The sequence below is a fragment of the Lissotriton helveticus genome, chromosome 5_1 (genome assembly GCF_964261635.1).
Source record: "Lissotriton helveticus chromosome 5_1, aLisHel1.1, whole genome shotgun sequence".
Classification (NCBI taxonomy): Eukaryota; Metazoa; Chordata; class Amphibia; order Caudata; family Salamandridae; genus Lissotriton; species Lissotriton helveticus.
Window position 1 is genome coordinate 510,873,002 of NC_136065.1, and position 19,970 is coordinate 510,892,971.

The following is a 19,970-nucleotide window of genomic DNA, read 5'->3' on the forward strand; positions in this document are numbered from 1 at the left end:
TTTTGTGGTCAAAAAAGATGAGGTTCCTCACCTTAATATTGGTAGTTAAAAAACAAGAACCCAAAACTTCCCAACTCAGATTAGAACTACGAGGCCGATTGCGACTGTACTAAAGTGCAAATAATGAGTGGTGCAGCAAGGTGGGTCAGGCAGACCGTAGCCCATGGCGGAAATGATGTCTGGGTATGCTATCCTAGTGTGGCAGAAGCTTGCAAAGGTGCGTCCCACGGACGTAAAGCAGACAACGGGGTATCACCTAGTAAGATCGTGAAACGGGCTGTAGATGCAGAAAGGAGAGAATAGTCATGTCCAAAGTGGAGGGGGGGGGTGTGGGTCAGGCCACGCCTGGGCGGCCTAGTTCGTGCAGGACACTGCAGGGGCATGAGAGCGGGTGTGGACGGAGAGAGTCAGATGTCGCAGGAGGAGGCAAGGGGCTGCGATCCAAGAGGGACAGCAGAACGCTGAGGGGGGGGAGGCAGGTCGTCTGAGCGTGCATCGCCGTCCGGGCGCGTGAGCAGATAATGCGTTAGAGGCTCCCAGATATCCCTGGGCCTGCAGGAGAGAGGCACCAGTTCGGCAAACGTGGTGTGCTGATCTTGGCAATATGTCAAATCTGTGAGCCAGTCCTTAAACTTAGGGGCTCTGCCTCTGCCCCAGCGGCAAGCAACACGTCGCTTGGCTAAGAGCAAGGCGGTGTCAACAAATTTACGGCATCCTTTAGGTATCTGCATCGTATAACCGAGTATGGCAACCAAGGGGTCAGCGGGAACCGCCTCACCCACCATCTCCGCAATAGCCCCCACAATCAACTGCCAATAATGAGCAACCTGAGGACAGTCCCATGCCAGGTGCAGGAAATCAGCGTGGTCAGCACGGCAGCGGTCACAGCGGTCGCTGTCAGCCAAACCAAACCTGTATTTCCGAGCCGGAGTATAATATATTCTCTGAAGGAATTTGTAGTGAATGATTTTCAATCTGCTGCTAGCAGATACACGAGAGGTGAGCGTGCAGCAGTATTTCCACTGCTCATCAGTAATGTCGATGGCAAGCTCATCCGACCAGCGCAACCTAGCACTAGATTCCGGCTCAGGGGCAGCTACGCGGATTTGGCGGTAAAGACCGGAGACCAAATGGGTCCCATCTTGTGACCCCAGCAGGAAGTGCAGTGGCGCTAGGGTATCAGGTTCATTGGGATAATCAGGCAAGATGTCCCGCATCCCCGCACGCAACCGAATGTAGTAAAAGAGTTCAAGGCAGGTGCGCGACTGCGCCTTGAAAAACACTTCTTCAGTCTTGAAACTACCCTCATGGAACAGGTCGCCCCAACAGGCAATGAGTAATTTGTCACACAGGTGACGGAAACCACGTTCCGACAAGAGAGACAGTTGTGGGTGGTAAGAAAGCGGCAATTTAGGAGAGTAGGGAAGTGAGCATGACAGGTGTTTAGCAATGCGGCGCCATGCGTCCAACGTGCAGGAAACCGAGGTGTTCGCAGTGGTAATGGAAGTCTCGGGACAGTACAGTAGGCCATTGAGCGGTATAGGGTGTACGATCCAGTCCTCTACCGCTACGTGCGGCATGAAAGGGGTTGGAGCTATCCAATGGTAGGCAAAGTGTGCCTGTGCACATTGGTAGTAAGTTTCGAAATCAGGGACGTCAAAGCCACCTCTATCGTAGGGGAGGGTCAGCGTTGACCATTTTAAGCGGGGGGATTTGCCACCCCAGAAAAGCCTGCGCAGTTCCGTGCGAAGCGTTCTAAAGAAAAAAGCGCCAGGGTAATAGGGGATATTAAGGAATAGATACAGGAAGCGAGGTAAGATCACCATTTTAATGAGTGAGGCTCTACCCGCCATGGAGAGTGGCAGAGTGATCCACCTGTCTACTGAAGCAGCTAATTTGGTCATGGCCACTCCATAGTTGGCACGTAACGTCTCCTCTCTATCGCGAGAGACACGAATCCCCAGGTATTTAAGGTCATCGCTACACCACTCTAATGGGTAATCGAGAGGGAAGACCTGTACTGCATCAGTGAGGGGAAAAAACTGCGACTTTGCCCAATTGATGTGGACACCTGATACCCCTCCGAACATTATGAATTCTCTAAGCAGGGGATTGAGATGCGTCTCAGGATGCTTAACATATAGTGTGATGTCATCCGCATATAGGGACACATCTATTTGCCGCTGCAGACATAGCACTGCCCCCTCTCGGTGTAGCTGCCGTAAACGACAGGCTAGAGGTTCAACCGCGATGGCAAACAGTAAGGGAGAGAGCGGGCATCCCTGCCGGGTGCCTCTGGTAAGCGCAATAGGGAGTGACAGGCGGCCATTGATTAGCACTCGAGCAGTGGGGTCGGTATACAGGAGTCGAACCCAAGAGATAAACAATTTGGGGAAACCCATGCTGGCTAGAACCGAAAAGAGGTAAGGCCACTCGATCGAGTCGAATGCCTTAGTGGCATCCAGGAACACGGCTGCAACAGGGATGTCGGGGTGAACCGTGCGAAGCAAGGCAAAGAGGGTGCGAAGATTATGGGACGTAGATCTCCCCGCCACAAAGCCAGATTGATCAGGCAGGACCAACCTGGTCATGAGCAGCGACAGTCGGGTGGCCAAGACCTTAGCTAGGATCTTGACATCGCAATTCAGGAGGGATAGTGGTCGGTACGACTCACAGGTGGTGGGGTTTTTATCCGGTTTCAGAAGGGAGGTGATCACCACCTCGCGCATAGAGCGGGGGAGTATCCCATCAGCTAGGGATTCCGTGAAGACTTCGCGGAGCACCGGTGCCATTATGTCAATGTAAGTTTTATAAAATTCGGCCGGTAAGCCATCGAGCCCCGGCGCTTTACCATTCCGAAGGGACATGATGGCCTCGCGGATCTCGTCCAGCTCGAGAGGAGCCGCGAGAAACTCCCTGTTCCCATCGCTGAGCCAACATAATGCCACCTCGTTAAGGTATTCAGTGTATGGGGTGTGTTCCACTGCCGTAGAAGTATACAGTGTAGAGTAGTGCATTGTGAAGGTGGACAGTATTTCCGCCGTGTCCCTGACTATAGTTCCGGCGTCGCCAGCGAGCTCAAGTATAGTGTTGTGCACCCGAGATGGTCGTGTGATTGCAGCGAGCACTTTTCCTGGCCTATCACCCTCACAATACTTACGAGCCACCCAGTGTTTGCCCCGATATTTCGCCTCCCTGGCTGCTTCCTCCTCAAACTCCGATAGTGTCTCCCTAAAGGTGGCGTGTAAGCGCGGGTCAGAATCTGTGGTCATGCGGTGTTCCAGAGTTCGCAGGCTGCGCTCCAGTGTGGCTATGGAGTGTAGGATATCACGCAGTACCCCGTGACTCTTGGAGATGCAGAAACCCCGGACGGTGACCTTAAAAGCCTCCCAGATGGTCTCGACAGAGTCAACCGAGCCTTTATTCCGTGGGAAAAAATCTGCTATTTCCTCACCCAGCTCAGTGCGGAAGACAGCGTCCAGAAGTATATCAGGACGCAGTCGCCACTGAGGTCGTGGATCGTCCCACCCAGGAATGCTGAACTGCATAGACACAGGGCTGTGATCGGAAAAGGTTCTAGGCAGGTGTTCTACTCCTATCAACTCTGCAGCAACCTCCCTGTCAACTAGAAAATAGTCGAGACGTGCCCATGTTCCAGTGTATGAGGTAAAGTGTGTCCCCTCCCGTCCCTGGGTATGCAGGCGCCTCCAGGCATCCAAGAGCCCACCCTCCTCTATGATTCCCTCCAATGTCGTTCTAGACCTGGGCTTGTAGGAGCTAACACCATCTGCCCTATCCATGTGGGGCACCAGTGCGAGGTTGAAGTCTCCACCCCATACAACATGTCGTGCCCCAACAGCTACAATCTTTCCCCATAGCGTAGAGAAAAAGGCAGGAGTATCAACGTTTGGTGCGTACATAGATACAAATACATAGACATCTCGGCCAATCCTTCCCCACAGTAAAGCATAACGCCCTTCTCTGTCCATCGCCTCTCCGAGACGATGAAACGGCACTCCGCGGGAGATGAGCACCGCAACCCCCCTTGCATAAGTCGAGTACGAGGAGAAAACACGGGCATTAGCCCACTTTGACCCAAAAGTGGCATCACCCTGAGCAGGCAGATGTGTCTCCTGCAACAGAGCAACTTGTACATGATGTCTGTTCAGATAAGCAAGTATATTTCTGCATTTCCTAGCATTATTCAGACCCCTGACATTCCATGACACGCATGTCAATCTTGCACTTGTATTCGATACTGCCATAGACGCAGCAAGACTATATGTGAAAACACACAAAAGGACACAGCCTCATGGCCACAGCCATCCCGCCCAAAACCCAAGGAAACACCATACCAGCAGAGAAAGATACAGTCTGAGCAATAGCAGCCTCGTAAAACCCAACCTCCCCCCACCCACCCCAGCATCCCAAACATGCCGGTAGCCATGAATCCCACCCTCTTAGTCCCTCCCCAACCTCCCCTCCAGCCGCAACAGCAGCAACAAAAAAACACAACCATGTAATGGGGAGCACCCAGTAGGGGTAAGGCATAGAGTGCGAACTGCCACCACCTGGTCCTAGCTCCAGTACTGTACTACCCTCGGTGGAGACTAAGACCAAGGGAGTGGTCCTTGGCGTACATTACCGCTGGGGGTGCAGTGTCCAAGCATGTCCATCTTCCTCCCACCTCTCCAGCGATCGAAGTCCCACATGCTGCTGAAAAGACAGCAGGCGTGGCTGGCGTTGTCAACACATACTGCAAGTACAGTTAGTTATCCTGTTGTCCAGGGGGTATATCAGCGTTCTCCAGGTCCTCGGCAGGCACATTCCCGCCCCTGCGCGCAGTACGCACAGATTTCAAAAAATCTTCTGCTTTCTGCGGGTTAGTAAAAAAGCGTTGCCTACCCTGATGGGTAACTCGCAGTTTCGCCGGATACAGGAGGGCATAGTCAATTTGGGCCTCTCGCAGCTTTTTCTTTACGGGCAAAAACTTGCGCCTCTCGTCTTGGACCATCGGTGTAAAATCAGGGTATATTGAAAAAGTGATCCCATTATACTGCAGCGACTTTTGAGTGCGGGCCGCCCGGAGGGCCGCGTCGCGATCCCGATAGTTCAATAGCCTTGCAATTATAGGCCTAGGAGGTAAGCCAGGCTGGGGGATCGGCGCCAATGATCGGTGGGCCCTCTCCACTATGAACTGAGGAGAAAAAGCGTCCTCTCCTATGGAACCCTTAAGCAACTTTTCCACGTACAGCTCCATTCTGCCTGTGGCTGTGGATTCCGGAACATTCGTTATGCGGATGTTGTTGCGGCGACTGCGCGCCTCCAAATCTTCGTTCTTCGCCGCTATGACACGAAGCAAATTGTCCATCCTGGCCAATTGCGACGTATGGGCTGCGGTGGAGTCCAAGTTGTCGGAAATCCGCTGCTCCGCAGTTGTGATGCGTTCCTCATGGCGGTCAACCTTGTGCACAAGGGCATCCAGCCGAGCCGTTACTCCATCTACTTTTTCCACGACAGTGGCAAAGCCTTGTCGCATTTCTTGGATCAGACTCGTGAGGTCCGCCGCAGGGGCCGGGGGTGGGGGGGGGGTGGGTTGTGGAGAAGACGTGCTAGGCCCCGGGTTCAGCGGCGTCGACTTAGCGCCCCTGCGAGCAGTGTCAAAACTCAGTTTGGGCTGGCGGTGTTCAGGGCGCCCCATGGCAGCTGCCAGCGACAGGCCACAGTTCCGGGTGGCCAGTAGCAGGGCAATTCAATGGACCGGTGAAGGAGTGGTCAGTCGAGAGGGGCAGGACGGCCCCACCGCAGTGCACCTTAGTCAGATAGTACAGGAGAGACGGTGACAAACTCCGCCAGCCTGCGCCCTCCCAGGCTCCAAAGAAGCGATAGTGGTCGCAGGAGCACGCAGGGGACACCAGCGTCGCCCGGCGTGGGACCCAGGCCTCAGGGCCCGGGGCGGGTCCAGTTCAAGAGGATCCAGGCCAGTAGGACAGACAGCAGCGGCCAACAGCGAGAGGAGAGAGCCCCCCCGGGGACCGCCACGCAGGGGGGCAATCCAGGGCCCACGCTCAGGAGGGAGACACAGCAAGCCCCCGCACCGACAGTATCTTCAGGTCCGTCCCCGGCGTAGGAGCCCGTCAGCAGGGAGCACGGGGCAAAGGTAAGTCCCAGCGCGGTGGGGTCAGGCCTCGGACCCTGCAGGACCGCCGAGATCCGTCGCGCCGGCCAGGTACAGTGGCGGGGCGGGAAACAGCCCAGGCAGGCCGCAGCCCCGTCCAGCACGGGGGAATCAACCCCCCCCAGGCACCACTAAACCAGGGGCCACCAGCGGTGGGAAGGGGGGGGGGGGGGAGGACGCAGCACAGGGTAGGGCAGCCAGTCGTCTCCTACCCTCACGATGAGCGCCGCATGGCTTCCCAGCAGGATCTTAGGCCGTGGCGGCGAGGCGCGGCCCGCAGACTCGTGGCGATCCCCAGGGTCGCGTTAATACAGCAGCCGTTCCGGCGCCTGCCCGAGCTCCAGTGACAGGGCCGGTCAATCTTCAAACCTCCGTATCTCCGGTTCCGGAGCACTCAGAGCCGCCAGATTTGGAACGAGTGCGGGGAACAATGCAGGAGTCAGGATCTAATCTTCGTGGGATGATTTATCACCCCGTGGCGCAGGATAAGAGAAGGATCATGCGCCAAGGAACGGGAGCTGCACGTCTAGGCAGCCATTCCGTAAGCGCGCCCTCTAGCGCCCCCATGAGTTTGCAGAAACTTGAAAACCTGTCCCTTTTAGCAGGGATGGCTAGTGTCCTTCATCAAAAATCCACAACTAAAAATGACGCATCAGACCGTGAAAATGAACTTGTCTTGGGGTCCCCGCCTAAATCCAAATATCAAGGACAAAAACATGCCTCCCTTTCACCACGTCATCCTAGAGTAATCAACACTCATTCTGAAAATATAATGGGGCCATTCTGATGTAATCAATAGCCATCCTGAAGCTGTCATAGGATCATCCAGGAATAATCCATACTCATCCAGAAATTGTCATGGGATCATTCCAGAGTAATCCATTTCAGTCTTGGAGCAGTTATAGGATCATCCTGGAATAATTGACAGTCATCCTTAAATTAGCTAGAACCCATCCTGGAGTAATTCTCACTCATCCTGAAGTTGTCAAGTAGTATTCGTGGAGTTGTAAAAGGTAATCACTCCCTGCCAGTAGAAGTCATCAGAACACCACCCTACTGTAGTTTTTGTGATGAGTCTAGGTTCGTCATCACATTTACATTTTTCGTCCTACAGGAATACTTCAGGATGGCTTGGGATGACTGCCCCAGATAATTGCAGGAATAGCCTGACTGTAATCATCAGATGAGTCCAGAATGACTCCAGGATGATCTTCCTTTTTGACATGGGATAACATGTACAACGAGAATTCCAAATAGGAGACATCTGGAACCCGTCATTTGTTGTTGTTTTAAGAGTCTGCAAAGGCTTGGCAAATAGGACTTTAAACAAAATCAACTGTATTCATTTGCAACATGACTTTTCTGCCTGTGTTTACTTCAATTATTAGTCGTGGATAGTTAAAGAAGCTCTAGAACCTGCTATTTGAAGTGTATAGAGATTATCAGCTAAGGGATAACAATACTGGCTTGGAGATTTTGCGTTATTTGAACCTGCTGAGAAAATATTGGTGGAGCAAGTACAAAACCGGCAAGGTGGCAGCACCACCATCCGCTAACCGGATGGGGTTCCGGGAAACAGAGCGGGGGCCGGTGATCCTTCAATAGCCGCAGACCTATAGCAGAATCATGCAGCTAAACAAAGCAGAATCAACGATGGCAGCACTTGGCAGTGTGTCCCGATCTCAACACCTAGACTACTCACGATAATTCACAGGTCATCCCCCAAGACACTCGGGCTACGCAAACAACGTTTGAAAAACACAGATACATTCAGAAGTTAAAGATTTCACTCACTTATCCAGCTTCCGCATTCCTTTTCGACATTTCGTCACACCTGCGCGGCAAAGATCGTTGACTCTACAGCCACTGAAACAGAAGACAGACTGAAGCTGGTACTGTTCTAGTCACGCCTTTTGTTCTCTGAACCTATCCTCACCTCGGATTGTTATCTCAGTAACGGAGTTTTCACTTTACTGCCAGGTGTTGTCTACTGTAGCTAGCTGTTTTCGCCTCTGGAAATTTCTTCGGACCTGGGCACAGTGCGGCGCCGCCCCGCAGTTACAACATAACAGTTATGTGTGATGATTTCAGCCAGTGCTGTTTATTTAAGGCAATGGAATGTTGCATAATGGGACTTGTAGTTTTCCATTATATATGAATTTTGTCTACAAAGTTGCTACTCACTAAGAGTATGTTATGTTACAGGCACCGAAGGTTTCTTGAGGGTGAGCTCCAGGAAGTAATATTTATACTTACCTCTCTAATAAGGTGCACGTCTTATTTTAAAACTATATTAGTTCCAATAATGCCCAAAAAGGCCAACAAAAAGTGAGCAGATTTAAAGCGCGAGCAGAACTATGCATACATACATTGATTTACTGGAGCATTGCTAAGAAACGTTGCAGCACTGCAGAAATCTGCAGGCCTCCGAAGCAGGACACTTGGTCATCATACAGCAATAGGTCGGTTGTAGGAAATCTGCCTTTTCTGCGTTGTCACCCTGCATTTTGTACCTTTTGCTAGACCTTCTATTTACTGAATTAGAACGCTGTGCACCTTACCCCTGATAACCAGTAGTAAAGTGCCTGTGCTTCCACCTTTTTTTATGTTTGAAAAGCTTTATTGAAGAACAATTGTAAGCATACAAAGACATCAGTAGGACAATAAAATTGTTGAACATAGCAGGGAACATTATGGCTAATGTCAATGATTAGAAGTCAAAAAAGCATTTTATGGGGATTTTAAAGAAAGGAAAAAAGGGGGAGAGAAGGAGAAGGGGGGGAAGGTACTATCCTTGCAAAATATTAAATTAAGAATAATTACGGCATATAAGCAGGTGGTACAAAGTTCCAATACAAAATATACAGTATAAAAAGGTGACGAAGCATGTGAAATCTGTAAAAGATAAAATAACAAGAAGGAGAGAGCGGAAGTCCTTCAAGGAGGTCTAAAATTTTCTGAGCTGACATGAGTAGATTTTTTCAAAGCAAAGCGATCCAAATATGTGGTGAGAGGTAACCAGAAGAGATCAGTGTTACGTATTGGTTTGCAGGAAGAGGCAAAGGCGACATCCAGCCTGTGAAAGTGACACAAAGTGTTCCACCAACCCTGTATGGAGATATTTGTAAGGGATTTCCAATTGGAAGAGATGTGTTGAAATGCAAGAGCAAGCATGAGATCGAAGAGACCATATGAATGTGCAGGGAGCTCCAAGGAATCTGAAAGACTACCCAGAAAGAGAAGAGTAATGGAATATGGAACAGAGAGTGTAAAGATGCGAGATAGATGGGGGCGTGGCTTGGACGGCGGTGGATATGGCCGCCTAATCTGTCTCCGCTCCGCACAGGGACCCTGTCTCGCCCGAAGCAGTGTGTTTCAGGGCTCATGATGGTACCGAGACGGTGAGCCCAGAGAGCGCAAGACTCGGTGCTACTTGCGAGCCGATCAGCGCCTCAGTCACTGCCGGAGGAAGAAGCCTATTTCATGTTTAGCCTCTCAGCCGGGGGATCCGATGGCCGGACGCCATTTTAAAATCGCAAACCCCGATCTTGCTCCGGCTTGGTTATGCAGGTTACAATGATCCTGCAGCGTATGTGTGCCCTTAACAGAGGTGAGCGCTCTGATTTCCCCATGAATTGCGGAGCCCAGATGGTGACTTTGGTCCGATGCCACGGCGGGAGGTGGTGTGCTATGCTTCGCGCCTGTGATGCCTGACCTCGAAATGGCCCCGCGATCGGGACCGTTTACTACTGAAGCCCGCCTCCTTAGCCTGCTGTTGTGCCCAGTGGATATCTAACTACCCATGCGCCCATAAGCTGAACTATGATTGCTGCTTTGCTCCTAAGCCTGCTGTAATGCCTCCCAGCGCATCCTAGGAAAAGTCTCCCGGCTCATCGCGCCTGACCTCAAGATGGCGGATCACTGAGGGGTTCACTGAATGGGATTAATGCTGCGAATTCTTAAAATCTGTTCCCAGTTCTGAGGTCCAGGTAGTACAACGCTAATCCAGCATATTTTAGTGCTGGCATCCAGCCTCTGGGGAAGGACCGAACGACACTCCCAGCTCTGGGGCACACACCCTCACTCAACCTTGAGGGGTCCTGCACCTGCAATGCTGCGGGGCCCACAATTGCTCGATATTTGTCCTGCCCTACCCTGGAGTTCCAACAGTGGCCAACAAATGTTCAACAGTGCCCGTCAGTGACCCAGTACGATTCGGAAGCATACCCAATGACCAATAGTGATTAGCAGGGCCAATTGCGACCAGCGGAAACCCAGGCCTTCTATTCCCGCCACTGGTGTCTGACTCTACATACCTGCACACCATAGAGGCGTAAAAATACCTGGTGTTTTGACCAAACACAATACCAAACATGGCAGACAGGGAGTCCAAGAACAAAAGGGTCCGGCCTGAATCCTCTATCTCCGATTCACCCATAAAAGCTAAAGCGGACCTCTCTGTTACCTTGGACATGATATTAAAAAAGTTGGCAGACATGCATGAGCTAGCCAAATCTACAACATGCAACACCGATTCTATGCAACTTGAGCTCACTGCTATAAGAGCAGACATGAACTCCATGAGCCTGCAGTTGAGCGAAGCTGAGCAAAGAATCAGCGACAACGAAGATAAAGCCTCGAGCAGAGAAAAGATTATTCAACACCTACACTCCACTACCAAAGATCTCAGACGACAGACTGCCGAATTGGAGGACCGTAACAGGAGAGGCAATGTTCGCATTTTTGGGGTGCCGGAAAATTCAGAAAAGGATGCAGACTCCTGTGTGTCATTCCTTGAGGCATGGATTCCAACAGTTACTGGAATCACATTTCAACATGGCCTAGAATTGGATAGGGCCCACAGAATACCGTCATTCTCCCAACAAGGCGCAAGAGGCCCCCGTCCTCTCATTTTCAAACCGCTTAGGTACCAGCATACAGAAGCCATCCTACAGTACGCAAGAAAAAAACACCATATTGTCTGGGAAGGTCACCGCATTACCTTTACCCAAGACTACTCCAGAGACACTGTGGGGATAAGAAAAGGGTTCCTGTCCTTGCGGGATAAGCTGCGAGCTAGGAGTATCCAATTTTCTATTGCAGGCCCAGCCAAATTCAAGATCATTGACCAAGGGAGGCCACGCTTTTTCTCCAACCCTCATGACTTATCATGTTACTTAGATGAGTCTCTGCAGCAAGCTATGGACTCCTCTGGCGGTTCCTCCAACAAAAGCAAACCTGATCCCCACGAATCGGACATTCACGATCCGTAAGATGTAGCCCGGAGCAGTATAAATCAGTGTTACCATGTCACTCAGGTAAAGTAGGAACTGTGCCTTAAATAATACCTTTTGGTCGCTTTCAAGCTTGCTTCCGCTGCAGTGCAGGTGGCTAAACGTCTCAGTTGTTCAGTAGTCTTAGTTACTGGTTATTGTCACGACAGATTTTCCTAAATTGCCTAGTCCGCCATCATACGGCACGCGTAGGTCTGTACACATGGCTGACCACATACCAGATGTCGGATGCTAGACTACCGTTGGCCTAAAAAGTTCTACTCCCAATTCAGACAGGGGAATAACCGTGTTAGATTTTGTACTGGCTTTATCTATCTTTCTAATCCCTAGTTACAAGTAGTCTCTTCATGTTTTGGACATGCATGACATGCCCTTTTTGGTCACCCAAGGAGGGGCTAACACCCATATACTCATATAACTGGGTAGGTAGCCCTAAGTTGGTCCTTTGAGCTATTCCAGCTAATCAAGCTAATTCCTTTCTCGTAGTTCGTTTAAAAAATGTCCTTTGCAGGACATAGGTTGCCTTACAGTTTGCCTTACAGTTCTGCTACAATTAGTTGTGGTAGGTTTTACTAGCCAAGAGCGCATAAGAAATTTGAGTACAGTTGCACGATGCCTTTCTAAGGAAATAAGTAGTACAGTTCAACCAGTGCAAGGTCCTAAGATGTGTAGCATTCACACTGTTTCAGTTCGTTAATTATTATTCTTCCTGTGTTGAGCTTCGATAGTACTGCCGTCGCAGCTCTTAAGGTAGAGTTTCTGGGAGGGAGGGTAGGGAGGGCGTGAGGGAGGGGTGGAGGGGGTTTGAGGGGGTTGGGGGAAGGGGGGGCAAAGGGTGTTCATCTGAGAGAGAGTAAAACTAGATGTTTCAGTTCTGCCTTGCTGTGCTCTGTTCTCTTGCCTTCTTGTCTTCATCTTCCTTCTTCTTTCTTCTTTCTATATCTTCCTCTGTCGCCAAAACCTTTTGCTATGTACGATATCCATTCCACATGATCTACCAACACAGTGTAACTACCAGATCCTGGAACCTCTGAGTGGGTTCCCCGGCTCCAGGTCACAGAATCTAGGGGTTATACTTTCAATGGAGGCTCCCATCCACCTTCTTGAGGGACATCCTCTGCTCATCATTTTCCTGCCATTCCCATAGCTGCCATGAAACCCAACAAAACCTTGGCAGATAGCCTGAACATAGTCTCGCTGAACGTCAAGGGTCTTACCCACCCCGTTAAGCGCAAACATTTTTTAGACTATCTTGCAAAAACTAAAGGCGATATAATTCTCCTACAAGAGACTAAGCTAGATAAAGATGATGCTGACCTATTTAAACAACATTGGACTTCCCACACGCTGTGCTCCCCTGCTATTCATAAAAAGAGAGGTGTGATCACTCTGATCTCAAAGAAATCAAATATAGCCCTGATCTCCCACACCAGCGATAATGAGGGCAGGCTAAGCATAGCACATCTACAGAGAGATGATGACCACATACACTTGGTAAATATCTACGGACCAAATGCAGATGACCCTGAATTCTGGGAGTATGTAGCGAAAGAAATGGAGAACATTCCCCAAGACGAGTTATTGGTGGTTGGTGGGGACTTCAATCTCCCCCTGGACGCCCTCCTAGACAGGCAGTCTAATTGCACGTATCACCCGTCACACTCCCACTAGGCATTGTTACGTTTATGCTCTAAATTCCATTTACACAACTCTTGGCGTCTCCAAAACCCAGACGGGCGGGATTACACCTTCTACTCGCCACCACACAATTCATACTCTTGAATCGAATATTTATTAATCTCAAACCCCTTCACACACCTCATAGACGAGACAGGAATAGCCCCAAAACTATTTTCAGACCATTCCTGCATCCACATGAAGCTAGCAGGCTCACATTCCCTTATTCCTCCTAAACAATGGCGATTTAATGAGGAGATCCTCTTGGTCCCTGAAAATAAGAAACAGATAGAGCTCGCCATACGTGAATACTTTGAACTAAATGCCAGGCCTGACTCAGACATCTCAATAGTTTGGGACGCCTTTAAAGCCACGATAAGAGTCACAATCATAGGGATCAGGGCCCGCATGAACAAAGAACTAAACGCGGAGCTGGAATCTCTAGAAAAGGAGGTTAAAGTGTTGGAATCTTCCCACACCACTAATTTAAAGGATAAATCCATTTTGGACTGCCTGACTAACCTGAAATACAAATACAACGCCGTACTAAGCAAACAAGCTGGGGTATGGATCAATAAATTTAAAGCACAGAAACTTTGCGAAGGTAATAAAGCCGGGAAACTCCTGGCGTCCTACCTTAAACACAAGAGGAAACAATTTCACATTACCTCCATAAAAAAATCAGACTAGCAATACCCATACCAAACAGAAGGATAATCTACGCACCTTCCAATCTTTTTACAAAGATCTATATAAAAACAAAGTACAATTCAATGCGGAGGATTGCGTAGAGTATCTAAAGTCCCTCCACCTACCTCAAATCTCTGAGGACGACAAGGCGAAATTAGGTGCTCCGTTCACAATCAAAGAAATTTTGGCCGCGGTCAAAACGCTGAAAAACAATAAGGCTCCAGGGCCGGACGGCTTCACAGCCAATTATTATAAAACGTTCGAAGACCCTCTTAACCCGGTCCTTTTAAATCTGTTCCAATCATTTTCATCGAAAGGTAGCGTCACCCCCACGATGAGTGAAGCAACCATGATAGTAATTCCGAAAGAAGGGAAGGACCCGTTACTAACGAAAAATTATAGACCAATTTCACTCATAAACTTAGACTGTAAGATCTATGCAAAAACATTAGCTTACAGACGGAATTCAATTTTACCATCCTTGATTAGTAACTCCCAGGTAGGATTTTTAAAACACCGCCTCTCCAGCGACAACACGAGACTCTTATGCCATGTACTAGAGAGATCAAAAATCTCAGACTCTCCCGCGGTTGCAATCACTCTTGACGCGGAGAAGGCATTTGATAGGGTCTCGTGGCCTTTTCTCCGTCAGTGCATGCACTCCTTCAATCTAGAAGATGATTACACTAATATGGTCATGGCCTTATATGCCCACCCTTCTGCCAGAATTGCTATTAACAGTTTACTCTCTGAACCCTTTCATCTAGAACAGGGGACTAGACAGGGTTGTCCTCTCTCGCCAACCCTTTTTCTGCTGGCTCTTGAACCACTCCTTCATGATATTAAACAGAACAATAATATTAGTGGAATCGCAGTCGGACACAGAAGAGTAAAACTTGCGGCGTACGCGGACGACATCTTGGTGATCACGGAACAGGCAGAGGTCTCCATAGCGGCACTGATGGATTCTATTGACACCTATTCCTCACATTCGGGTTATAAGTTAAACAGAGACACCTATTCCTCACATTCGGGTTATAAGTTAAACAGAGACAAATCAAGAAATGTTAGGCTCATTAGGTTTGTGCTGGAAAAGCAGCTATATCAAATACTTGGGGATAGAGTTTGGTAGGTCCACTATTGAGACCCTCCAACACAACGAATCTACCCTCGAGAAAATCAAAAAACAACTGGATGGCTGGTCTCCGCGCTTTATTACTTGGTGGGGAAGAATCAAGACCATCAAAATGATTATTACACCACTGGTCAATTACCTAATCACTATGCTCCCCCTGGTACTATCCCAAGACTTCCATAATAAATTAGATAAGATACTCACAAACTTCGTTTGGAAGGGTAAAAAGGCGAGAATCAGTTTACATAAGTTACAGCTTGACAAATCCATGGGCGGAGTAAACCTTCCTGATTTCAAACGATACCAAACGGCATTTTTAGCCAAACAAGGCTCTTATTGGCTGTCTCCTCCCGTTGGGTACTCGCCTGGATGGCTGGATCTAGAGAAGGCTCTCCTGGGGGATATCCACCCAATTGCAGTTCTGACAATAAGAGCGAATCTAATCCCGTGCTCGAAATCCATATTTAATAATACCAAGTTGGCCCTCTTTAAAATTGACAAACTGCTTGCTATTTCAATACGTCGGTCTAGATGGGAATCTATCTGGAAGAACCCTAAGATCACATATAAAGGTGTACCACTTTACAACCCCGCTTGGATCGAGAGTGGTATCCTCTTTCCACACCAGCTCTACGAAGGGGCTTACCTTCTTCCTTTCACAGAGATTCAATCAAAATTTAGAATTAATGCCTCCGATTTCTATACCTTCCTGAACATTAAGTCAGCCATTACAAAGGTAGGTCTCTCCTCCACACCTCCTTCTCTCCCCTCTTTTTTCTCCAGAATAAATAGACTAGGCCATCAGGTCTCAAGGTTATATAAATTGCTACGCCCACAGTCCTCTAGGCTAACTGCACCCACCACACAGTATTGGTCCTCTCTCGCCTCCTTTTCAATCTCTGAATCTGACTGGTCCAGGGCATGGACATCCTGCACGAGGCACAAAATAAGCCCTACTTTATCACAAACCAAATTCTGGCTCATGCACAAAGTCTTTTGGACCCCTGCATGTCTCTATGCCCACAAAATCACCCCTGACACTTTTTGCTAGAACTGCAAATGTGCGGAAGGGGATTTAGATCATCTCATCCTCCAACGCGATTGTGTCTCAGCCTACTGGAGCAAAATTTTCGATTTCATATATAAGTTATTTGCCGTTTTGCCTCCCAAGGAACTCCCCTTCCTAGTCTTCGGTTTTGTTAAGGCTGAACAGCTTAGTGACCCTGATAGGGCCCTATTAGACCTCCTACTCATGGCGGCAGTCAAAGTAGTCCTTAACAACTGGAAGGACTCGAAGAAAGCTAGTTTTGCGTGCTGGTTGAACTGGGTGTTCAACCTTCGTGGAGCTAATATCACTCTCCAACACTCTCCCTGGCGCCCCGCACGAAGAAACATGTGGAATTCACTTGACAACTATTTCAGTGTTCATAAACCCCCGTGAATAACTCAGGGTATTGATACCCCCTTGGCACTACTCCTTCTTCTTCGCTTTGTCTATCGCTCCCTCTCTGCTATTTCTCTTTTCTCCTCGGCCTTCCCCTTCTTAAGGCCTTGCGATAATAGATGTGGAACTCGGTTATGATCTGGCTCACCTGAATGTGTCATGAACATCAATGTTGCCCATGCTGTAACATCATTTGCTATTCATGATTATTGCATGCACGAAATTGTCTATTCTTCAGATGTATGTATTTCCTTACACAAGTGCCCACATGTTGTATTATTGATTATAACTGAAATGTCTAATAAAAACGTTTGAATCACAAAGATGCGAGATAGATATGACCAAACTTTGTCCCAAAAAGCAGAAACAACAGGACAAGAAAAGAACAGATGTAGAAGATCAGCATGTAAAGTACCACAAGTCCAGCATTTAGAATCAGAAGAGGGTATGAATCGAGACAAAGCAAGAGGAGAAAGATAAAGTCTATGATAGAAATAAAGATTGAGTGGGAGAAGCAGAACGAGAAATATTTAAAGATCTGGACCAGAGTTTGTCCCAGACAGCAACAGACCAAGTACAATCTAAATCCGCTTCCCAAGCAAGCTCCAGTTTAGTCTTAGCACGACTTGGATTAGGAGAGGAGTAACATTTATAAATAAGAGATGCTTTAGGGAGAGTAGTCAGGATTTTAAGAAGGGGAGGTTGAGGTAATACTGAGGCTGAGGAAGGAAGAGAATAAAAACAATCAAGAGTTATTGCCATAAGAGTGGTAAATTTCTGCAGAAAAGATTGTGGACAGTTGAATAAAAGTTAAAATTGAGGAAAAGAGCAAGGTAATAACCCATCAAATAGATGGTTAACCCACATGACGCCCTTTAATCTCCAAGAGTTCCAAAAAATGGGCCTGTTATTAAAAAGGATAAGCGAGTTATACCAAATGGGGGTGTTTAAAAAAGATTCACGCGTGATGGTAGACGGGAGGATCAAAGGTTTTAAAAGAGAAGAAGTATGCTTGAATAAAGGAAATGAAGTATAGGGAGATTTGGCAGAGAAGCGTACCACTTCATCGATAGAAAAGGGTAGTAGTAAATTTTGTTCAATGAGGAGCCAAAGAGGAGTAAAAGAGGAAGGTACTGGTGAAAGCCATTGCGATGCCTGTCGTAGAGAAAAGGATTTATGGTAGAGGCGGAAATCTGGAAATTTAACTCCTCCATTAGGTTTAGATTTACGAAGGGCAACAAGAGAGATTCTAGATTCCTTATTCTTCCAAAGAAACTTTGAAAGGGAGGAATCAATATGTTTAAAATAAAGGGCAGGAATATGAACAGGTAACATGGAAAAAATATAAATTAGAATAGGGGCTATCATCATTTTAATTGAATCCAATCGACCCCACCAGGAGAGAAAAAGAGGATTCCAGGAGGAGAAGAGGGGATCAATTCGGGACAAGGCTGCAGACATATTCAATTTAACAGAGAAGGAAATAGAGTTGGAAAACCAGATGCCTAAATATTTAATCTTCAAACTATTCCAGGCAAAGCCAGTCGAGGAGAAAAGGTGAGGAACACAAGATTTGGTTAAAGGAAGAATTCCAGTCTTATCCGAGTTAATCTTATAACCTGAGACTAGAGAAAAGGAGTTGAATTCAGATAGTAAAGGGAGAATGGATACTTCTGGATTAGAAATAAACAAAAGAATATCATCTGCATATGCAGAGAGTTTCAATTGATTATCACCATAGGAAAAACCAGAAATGGAATTATTGTTACGAATGGAAGAAAGAAACGGTGCAAGGGCTAAAATAAAAAGAAGTGGAGATAATGGGCAGCCTTGATGAACTCCTCGTTGAAGAGTAAAGGATTGAGAAAGTTGACCATTTACAAGCACTGAAGCTTTGGGTGCAGAATATAACAAAGATATAAGGGATATGAACTTGGGACCAAAGCCATGCCAACGTAAAGAAGCAAACAAAAAAGCCCAATCAACCCTGTCAAAAGCTTTTTCCGCGTCAACAGAGATAACGGCCAATGGAAAAGAAAGAGATGGGGCTTTATTCAAAACATTAAGGAAAAGATGAGTTATCAGAGGTGAGTCTCCCTTTAACAAAGCCACATTGCTCCTTGCCAATAAGATGTGGCATAAAGGGGTCTAAGCGCAACGCAATTAATTTAGCAAACAATTTATAGTCCACATTAACTAAAGCAATCGGGTGGTCATTTTTACAAAATTTGGGATCACGGCCATCTTTTGGAATAAGACAAATGGTGGCATCCTGAAAAGTACCATCGGCCTTACCAGAAGAGTAAAATGATTGAAAAAGGGTTAAGAGTTTGGGTAGTAAAAGATCAGAGAAGTGTAAATAAAATTCAACTGGAAAACCATCGGGACCAGGTGTTTTACCTTTAGTAAGGGACGTCAAAGCCACAGAAAGCTCATGTAGTGAGTGCTCAAGGTCTGGAAAATTGAGATGAGAGTTGGAAGGTTTAGGAAGCTTGTCAAAATAATCCTGAATAAGAGAGGGAGTAGGAGGAGATTCTGGAGTGTAGAGCTGCTGATAAAACAATTGAAATTGGTCAAGTATTTCCTTGTCTTTATGTAGGAGAGTATTATCAGGAGAGTAAATGGATTCTATAAAAGTACGTTCTTTAGGAGATTTAAGATAATTAGCTAAGAGTTTTACAGATTTATTACGACCACCATAGTAACGAGCGCTACTACGAAGGAGAATAGAAGATGCATTATCAGTAGTGAATTTATTAAATTCTAATTTTGCACGTAAAAGATCCGGTGACATATGTTTATCCGAAGAGGTGTAAAATTTATGTTCTAAAGATTTTATATATCCTAAGGAGGATTTACGTTTCTGAAGATATTGCTTCTTTTTCCTAGAGACAAAATCAATAATGAATCCTCGTGCAGTGGTTTTAAAGGAGTCCCAGAGGATATGAGGAGATGTATTGGGGTCAGAATTAAGTAGAAAGAAGTCTTTAGTAAAAGAGCGGAAGGAGGAAGAGAAATTAGGATCAGTAAGAAGTGTGCTATTAAAGCGCCACCGAGATTGCCTGGGACGTGGCTGAAGCAAATCAAGGTCTGTTACAATGAGGGCATGGTCCGAAATAACTATGGGTTCAATAGAGGAAGATAGTAAATTTTGAGATAGGGATTGAGATAGAAGAATGTAGTCCAATCGAGAGAAAGGTGTGTGAGGAGGAGAGAAAAAAGAATAATCCAAAGTGTCAGGATGGGAGAGCCTACAAGAGTCAGTAAAATGTAATTGTAAAATAGTGTCAAGAAATTGTTTATGTGTTTTATGAGGGATGAAGCGAACTGAAGATTTACGATCAAGGAATGGATCAACAATCTGGTTACACCTCCACCTAAAATAAATAATTCATCCTTATGCTGAATTCACTTGTTCGTAATTAGAGGCCAGAAGGAACAGTCAGGTTGAGTAGGACCGTAGACATTAAAAGCAGTTAAAGGTATAGAATTGATTAGCAACTTAGTAAGTATCCATCTACCATCATCGTCATTTTCCTGTGACAAAACTGT

General features: G+C 47.3%; 1 protein-coding gene across 1 annotated transcript in view; it reads right to left on the reverse strand.

Moving 5' to 3' along the window:
* CPLANE2 (ciliogenesis and planar polarity effector complex subunit 2) overlaps positions 1-19,970 on the reverse strand; it is a 137,629-nt gene that overhangs the window by 100,609 nt on the left and 17,050 nt on the right. The window lies entirely within an intron of this gene.